The sequence below is a fragment of the Haemaphysalis longicornis genome, unplaced genomic scaffold, assembly GCF_048455015.1.
Source record: "Haemaphysalis longicornis isolate Haplotype H1 unplaced genomic scaffold, Haemaphysalis longicornis Haplotype H1 scaffold_7, whole genome shotgun sequence".
NCBI classification, from domain to species: Eukaryota; Metazoa; Arthropoda; class Arachnida; order Ixodida; family Ixodidae; genus Haemaphysalis; species Haemaphysalis longicornis.
In genome coordinates, this window is record NW_027526422.1 from 78,924,051 (window position 1) to 78,931,011 (window position 6,961).

A 6,961-nucleotide genomic window follows, 5' to 3' on the forward strand; every position below is an offset into this window, starting at 1 on the left:
TGGTTGAGATTCGGCCCGCATTGGGGAAAGTGTGTGCCAACTGGAAGTAAACATTGAGCGCTAAGTGCTAAATGGACGGTGCTGTGCAGTTGACGAACAGTGATACTGTAAAGGACGTTTACTGGAAGAAAGCATTTTTCGAGATCAGAATGTGCCTACAGCTTGAAGTAAAAAATACGGAATAGTTATTTTACTGTTACATGATGGTGTGAGAGCGTATAGATAGGGGTAAAATTATTTGACATAGATAGCATAGTTAGTACTTAACAAAGACGTACATCGTGAGCCCTTGTGATATATTGTGGTCACATCGTCACAATCGTTGCAGAGCTTCTACAAACTGTCACGCAAAAATGAGTGGGGAAAATGACTTTATGCAAGACCATGTTTTGCTTTTTTGTATGTCATTCATTTGCTTACTTTGTTTGCTTTCAATGCATCGCTATTTGTTATCTGTTCCCAACTTGTTTTTATCAAACTGTAGCGTAGTAATTGTTCTTGGCGCCGTAGTAGTGCGTTGTAATATCTTGAAATTATTGGCGGGGTGTGTTGGCAGGAGAAACTTGCCAAATCATAACGGTTTTTATGTTGAAAAGGAGGCGTAATAAACGTTTATGCGGAAGCAAATTTTCACTATTAAAAAGCCGTCCTACGACTGAGAGGGATCAGAATTATGGTAGTTGGCAGAAACACTGAATGAACTTCACGAAACAAAGTATAGTTGACATGTTACTTTTACACTTGGTGTCATGCCGAATTTCGGAGTGTAATAAGGTCCTCGTTCATATGCCAAACGTTTTCTCTTGATGAATTCACGAAGCGAAAAATTCGGGGTTCATTCTTGAAGAGTGATTATTAATGATCTTCAAAGTTGTTGCCATAAGGAAACGGTACTTTTTAAAGTGCTTAAAAAACCCGTGAACCGTTGCGTATATTTCTCTAGAAATAGTTAGCAGTGTCATTTATTATGCTATTTAGACTGCCCAAGAATATTGACTCTAAATGAACAGGACTGTAGAATATAGTAACAGGCGCGATATTTCTTCTCACTGTGTCTCCTGGTGTAAAGGTTCTTTATGCTGTAGGTAAATGGCGTTGCTTGGATTGCAATTCCCTGTAGGTAATGGGATACTTTGTTGGACCAGGTTTTGCAATTTTAGCTGCTCGCATAAACCAGAGAATGCGTCCTCACTTTTTCATGACACCTGATTGTGCAAATCTATTCGATCGTTGTAAGCAGATACAACCACTTTTATTAACTCAAGGGCCATCAGGGTGACCTTGTAGTGCTTCGAGGGTTATGATAGTTGAAATCTATCCAGATAGATCTTTTGTGGTTTTTTCCCACGAGGCGAATGATGAGGCATCTGCTACGCACCATGCTTTGTAACCTCTGACAGTCTTTTTTCTTCGTGTCATTCCACAGTGAAGGGTTGAATCTATGCTCCTTCGTAGCACCTGCAATTGTACATATAGCTACCAGAATGCTAGAAATTGCTGTTCTCATAGGTTAAAAGCGGAGGAAGTGGCCCTCCCTTATGATTTCAATGTGTACGTTCCTTTTGCTGTTGCCGCTTAAGCGCTTTGCCCTCTGGTATCTAGTCTGAAAGTGGTTTTGTACAGATATTGCTCCCCTGCCAGGCTATGGATTTGTATGTGATTGTTTGCTGTAATGTGGTTTGATGTCATGACGGTGTAATACATTTTTCGCGTTTCGGGACTGTGACTAATGCGTGAATTACATGTTGCGTGTTGCCGTGCCTCTTGTGGGTTTCTGTGTATGCACTTTATTATTTTTTTGAAGCAGACTGTTCATCCCTTTAACGCATTTGCCAGGATAAGATTAGCAAACTACTCCTCTATCAACTTTGGTGTTCTCAACAACCGGAATAGTACAGAGTAACGTGTTGCGTCCGAAGTCAAGTCCGATACTTCGCTGAACACGCGCGAGACTTTCCTTCTGAATACCACATTAAGCAAAAATTTGAGGTGTTTGTGGGGAATAAAATATTCAAAACAGGAAACTCATTTTTACTTTCTTGATAGTTCTTGTTAAAATGTCAATGAGTGAAGCACTCAGTAGATATTACGTAAGCCTAAGAGTACCATAAGACACTCAGACAAACGTTATAAAATATTCTTTGTTTAGGGAGATTTTGATTGGAAAACTTGCCACAACTTTCAGCCTCCAATTGCTGGTGTTATTTTAATTAAAAATCGTGTGCGAAATTTAACTTTATGTTATTTTAGTTAGTAGCGACTGATTGAGTACCCAATATGTTCTTCAAAGTTTGCTGAATAAGGTCACGACAGATTTTTACGGGTGAAGCAACTTAAGTGCTCAAGCTTTCGTCTTCTCCAGTCGTCTTCTCCGGTAGTCACCCTAATAAAATACCGTAACACTCATTTTCCAAACCTCGCGCTACAACGTAACACACACTAAAAGAAAATTGTGTATTGAATAAAACCGATCGGACATAAACTAACATGATTTAAAGGTTTGTAGAATGCTCTCTGTAAACTTCAGCAATCGTCAAGAACAACCGGAAGCTGTTTGTAGACGCGTTAGAATTTGTGTTACACTCACAACCCAACGGCTCTCTACGCTAAGCCTGATCAGTTCTGGTGGCTGGTCGAAGCACAAAAAGGCATACTTACCTGGTGGGGCGCCAGGTAAGTACGTTTTATAAAATTGCCAAAGTATATTCCCGAGGGGAACATTATAAGCGCTGCTGGTGTAAATTTATGTCCTCTCTAGCTTGCATAATACCTTTGATAAGGTTCTTTTAGAAGCGACACAATTATGCAGCTCTCCTAAAAATACAAAAATACGGTAGTCTAAATCAGTAGTTAAATTCGGAAAGGTAAATCGTATTTCCTGTGAAGTAGTCGTACAACTATTTTTCTGCTCGCGTTAGCAACATTACCTTCGCTCCGTAGGTGTTTAGACCAGCAAATCGCTTTCTAAGTTTTAAACTTCCTGCCGAAATTAATCTGGAGAAACATCATCACTGAAGTTTGGTACGCATAATCGCGCATTCATAACGGTCTATTAGCGTATCTCTCTCAGGTGTGAGCAGCTTTATGGCTACTAAAAAGGGACAAATGTTATTCAGCTTTTACAACACGCGTCATTGTATCACTCTCACCCTAATTAATTAACATGGCGTCAACTGTACAAGGAAGGGGCCACAATCGCCTCACACTGCCGAGCTGTTCCCGAGCTTCATTTTGACACTCTTTTATTTCACACATTTTGATGTCTTGTTATGTGTGTCTCGTCATTGTAAACTGCCCCATTTATTCTCTAGGGTTTTATGTAAAACGCGTGGCGACACCTAAAACCTTGACAGGGAGATTTCATCTCGAATGCTTGTCTGTAAATACGGAGCGTTATTTGGCTTGGGAAACTAACTCGCTTTTATCGAACAGGCGTCCACAGATAAAGATGCATCGGTTTCCAGAGAAAACGTCTTTTAGAGAGTGCGGGTGTGTCTCTGGGCCTAGGAGCTGGCCGTAAGGATGCTAGTGTGTAGCCCTACTTACGTTGACGGCATATGCGATATCTCGGAAGCGAGCTACTCACCCTGATGTCACGAAGGGGCACAGTACCTATCCAAAGAAGGCTCCTTATTAAAGCGACGAATCCAAAGTGATCCATGCAACCGATGGTACGAGGAGAAAGAGCGGAATGAATGGTGTCGTAGCCTATGTGTCGCCATAAATTTTCACCTGTTATTTTAACACTGGAAGGTACATATATTATCTGTAACAGTCCGGCGTGATCCACCAGCGTACAAGTATTGTTACAGGGACAAGACCTGTGATTAAGCGCGTGCTGCTCTTGAGCGAAGAAAACGCCTTGTAAACTGTCCAGCGAAACGCTTACAAGTAGATACGGTTGATATTAGTTCTCATTACCAAAGTGTTACAGCTTCTTTGTTGCTTGATATGTTGCTTAATGACACCAATTTTGGGAATTTTATTTTTTGTTTACTCTTAAAAATATGTATGATTGGGATGTACTTTCAGCCATTGAATAAGGGTCAATACCTTTAAATAAAGATTGCATTCACAATCAGGTTAACGATCAACTAACAGCGGAGCTATGTCGTAACAATGGTTTTAATTATAAAGAGAAGAATAATGCTCATTAAAATTATCAAAAATATTTCATGCCCGCTCTAAAAAGTTACTTTCAATACACTAATTAGAATGTGCTATGCATTAAAGAGCAGATGAGGTCCCATTCTCATGAGTGACATTTACGGTGCGGAATAATTGATGTTTGCCGTGTCGTACTCTATTTGTTATCATGAGTGTGTTTATTTCAGACCGGTGTAAATGTTCGCCGTTATACTTGTTAACCGATAAATGTTAACAATTGCAATTGCTTGTGAAAGTTTACGCGCATGTCTGTGGATTTGTGTGGGTTTTGCCCACTGCGTACTTTACAGATTGTGAATATTTGAAATGATGGTCACGTAGGCCTTCATTGGAAGACACGAACGGTTTACGCTGTGTGCTCTAGTGGACTTTTGAATGAACGATAAGACCAAGAGATGGTGCCAGTCACATATTTACAATTTATATACGTGCCACATGTGTTTTTGAAGTTCTGAAGACGAAATAAACCACTTGTTTTCCACTATTTTCTCCGGCTGGGTTTTCGCGTGTCATTGCAGGCATTTTGATGACAAAAAAATTTCAATACCTATTTGAACTCACGCAATAATGATTGACACAGATAGTTAAACACAGAGCGGGAACGTTATTTTTGGAGGTTTCGCTGAACATAACAGCTCTGAAAACGGTTGGAGTCTGAACATGAGTAGTGCTATGCCGCGCCGGGAATAAACTCTTTTACATCCAAATATTAGTAAAGTGAAGACCGCAGAACTTCCCATATCAAGCGCTCAAACCACGCACTTCATGACAGAAATACTGCTTCATTCTTAATCACAGGCTTCCAGGTACATCTGAAAGTTCACAGCGTGGGTTAGCTAAAAGAGCCCGCATTATGTGCTTAACAAACCGTGCACTACAATCTCCTAGAGGCAAAAGAGGCTTACAATTCGTTTTCATCTTAAAACCTCCGTCTCAGTACTGCTGCGATATTACGCCGACGTTTTTGTTGTAGCAATCTATTAATGAACATTAAGTCGTGCACGGAATGTATGAACGTCACCCTTGTTTTTTAAATGCAGAGCATTTCTTAGCTTCGCCTCTTCCTGCGTCGGACGGCGTCCACAGCTCCGCGTCCGCAGCAGGTGCGCCTCTCCTCCTTCCCTCCTCTCTCTCAACAGCAGCTGGCGCGCGCATGCGTCGTAGTCAGCCCGTTCGCTCCGTCGCGGTCTCGGCGTAACAGGTGCGTGATAGCAGCGCGGTGGGGCGTGGAAGGGCGCGCGCTGCTTGCGCATGCGCGCCTCCTTCCCCCCCCCCCCCCCCCCCGTACCGCTCTCGCTCTACTGCGCGCGCTGCAAATGTAAAGCGGCTAGCGGTCGCTCGTGCTTCAGCCACTGCGTTGCTCCTTGATTCCTTGGTTGACGCTCGCTCCCACGTTTACTCGTGTCTGCTACTCCAGCATCACGGAAGCAGCGATGGAAGCAACACTGCCTTCAACCAGTACTGAGGCCCCAATGCTCTGCATTTACTCGTGTTCCCCTCGCGGGAAGGCGCGGGAATTTTTTCTCATTCTTTATTATTTCATTATTATTCTTCATTATTTATTATTATGTTAATATGAACCAGTACCAACTCGCCCAGTCTTCCGTTTTAGTTTTATTATTTCCAACGGTGTTAAAATACATTTCATAGCGGTTCTGAAATCCTACAGCAGCAAAGCCTTTGTTTGCCCGTCCGGTTTAATTTTGCTTTTAAACTGGATGCCGTCTAACCACATTTCTTATGAAGTGACGGCATGACCACTGCAATAACTAGATATAACAGCGGATTCACTGTTGCAACATCGGGAAAAGAGGTAATAAAACTTTGTCAACGTACTCACAGACAATGTTCATGGCATTGATGTTATAGTTCCTTTGGTACTTATTTAAGCCAGCCATAAAGCATTTCCCCATTTTGGAGCGAATGAATTCATAACGGTATTGACAGAAAGTGCGGCAGGTGTGATGATCATGGTGCTTCCTGATCTGAGATGTCAGTATAGTTATCACACTGAACAAGCATTACATCAATTAATTCCTGTTCGCCGTATAAATTCACTCATGCTGGTCCAGCCGTAAGAAAACACATGGACGATGTTCCCGAAATCGGTTCACTTGGTGAAATGAACCTTCTCGACATAATTGCGGCATCAAACGGCAACTCATTACTCGGCTTTTCGGTCGTCGGAGACACCAAAACAGGGCTCGGTCAACCCAGTACGAGGCCTTTAATGTTACAGAACATGGTCAAGCCAATGCACTGCCAAGGAAGATGTCGAACGGCCTTTCACACGCTGAGGATGCCCGAACTCAAACTTTTGTTGGGCGGGCTCAATAATACTCCGAAGTACCTGCTCCGCAGACCGGCACATAAATGTGTTTTTGAGCCACGTATGGCAGTTATGGTCCTGGCGCCGTTTGCTTCGCCCGTAGTTCTGGCGCTGTTTGAACGATATAACAAATACAAACTTACCCAACTGACACTTCACCCGAAACACTTGCTCCAGGAAAACACTGGGAGCGACTCAGGCTTATTCATCAATATACTGAAAATCATTACATTGTGCGCAAGAACTAACCCACGTAGGAAGACTAATATTTATGTGTGTGTAATGCAGTAAACATTTTACATTTTAAGTATAGGAAGAAGCTATGCGGGTCATACATTTTTTGTAGATAGTTTTGGTAGCGTGTTAAATCGGTAGATAAATAAACCCGAGAAACAAACACCGAATAAAAATTTCTGCGAAACCACACTTCTACCCCTTTAGGAGTTCATTCCTGTGACAGCATCG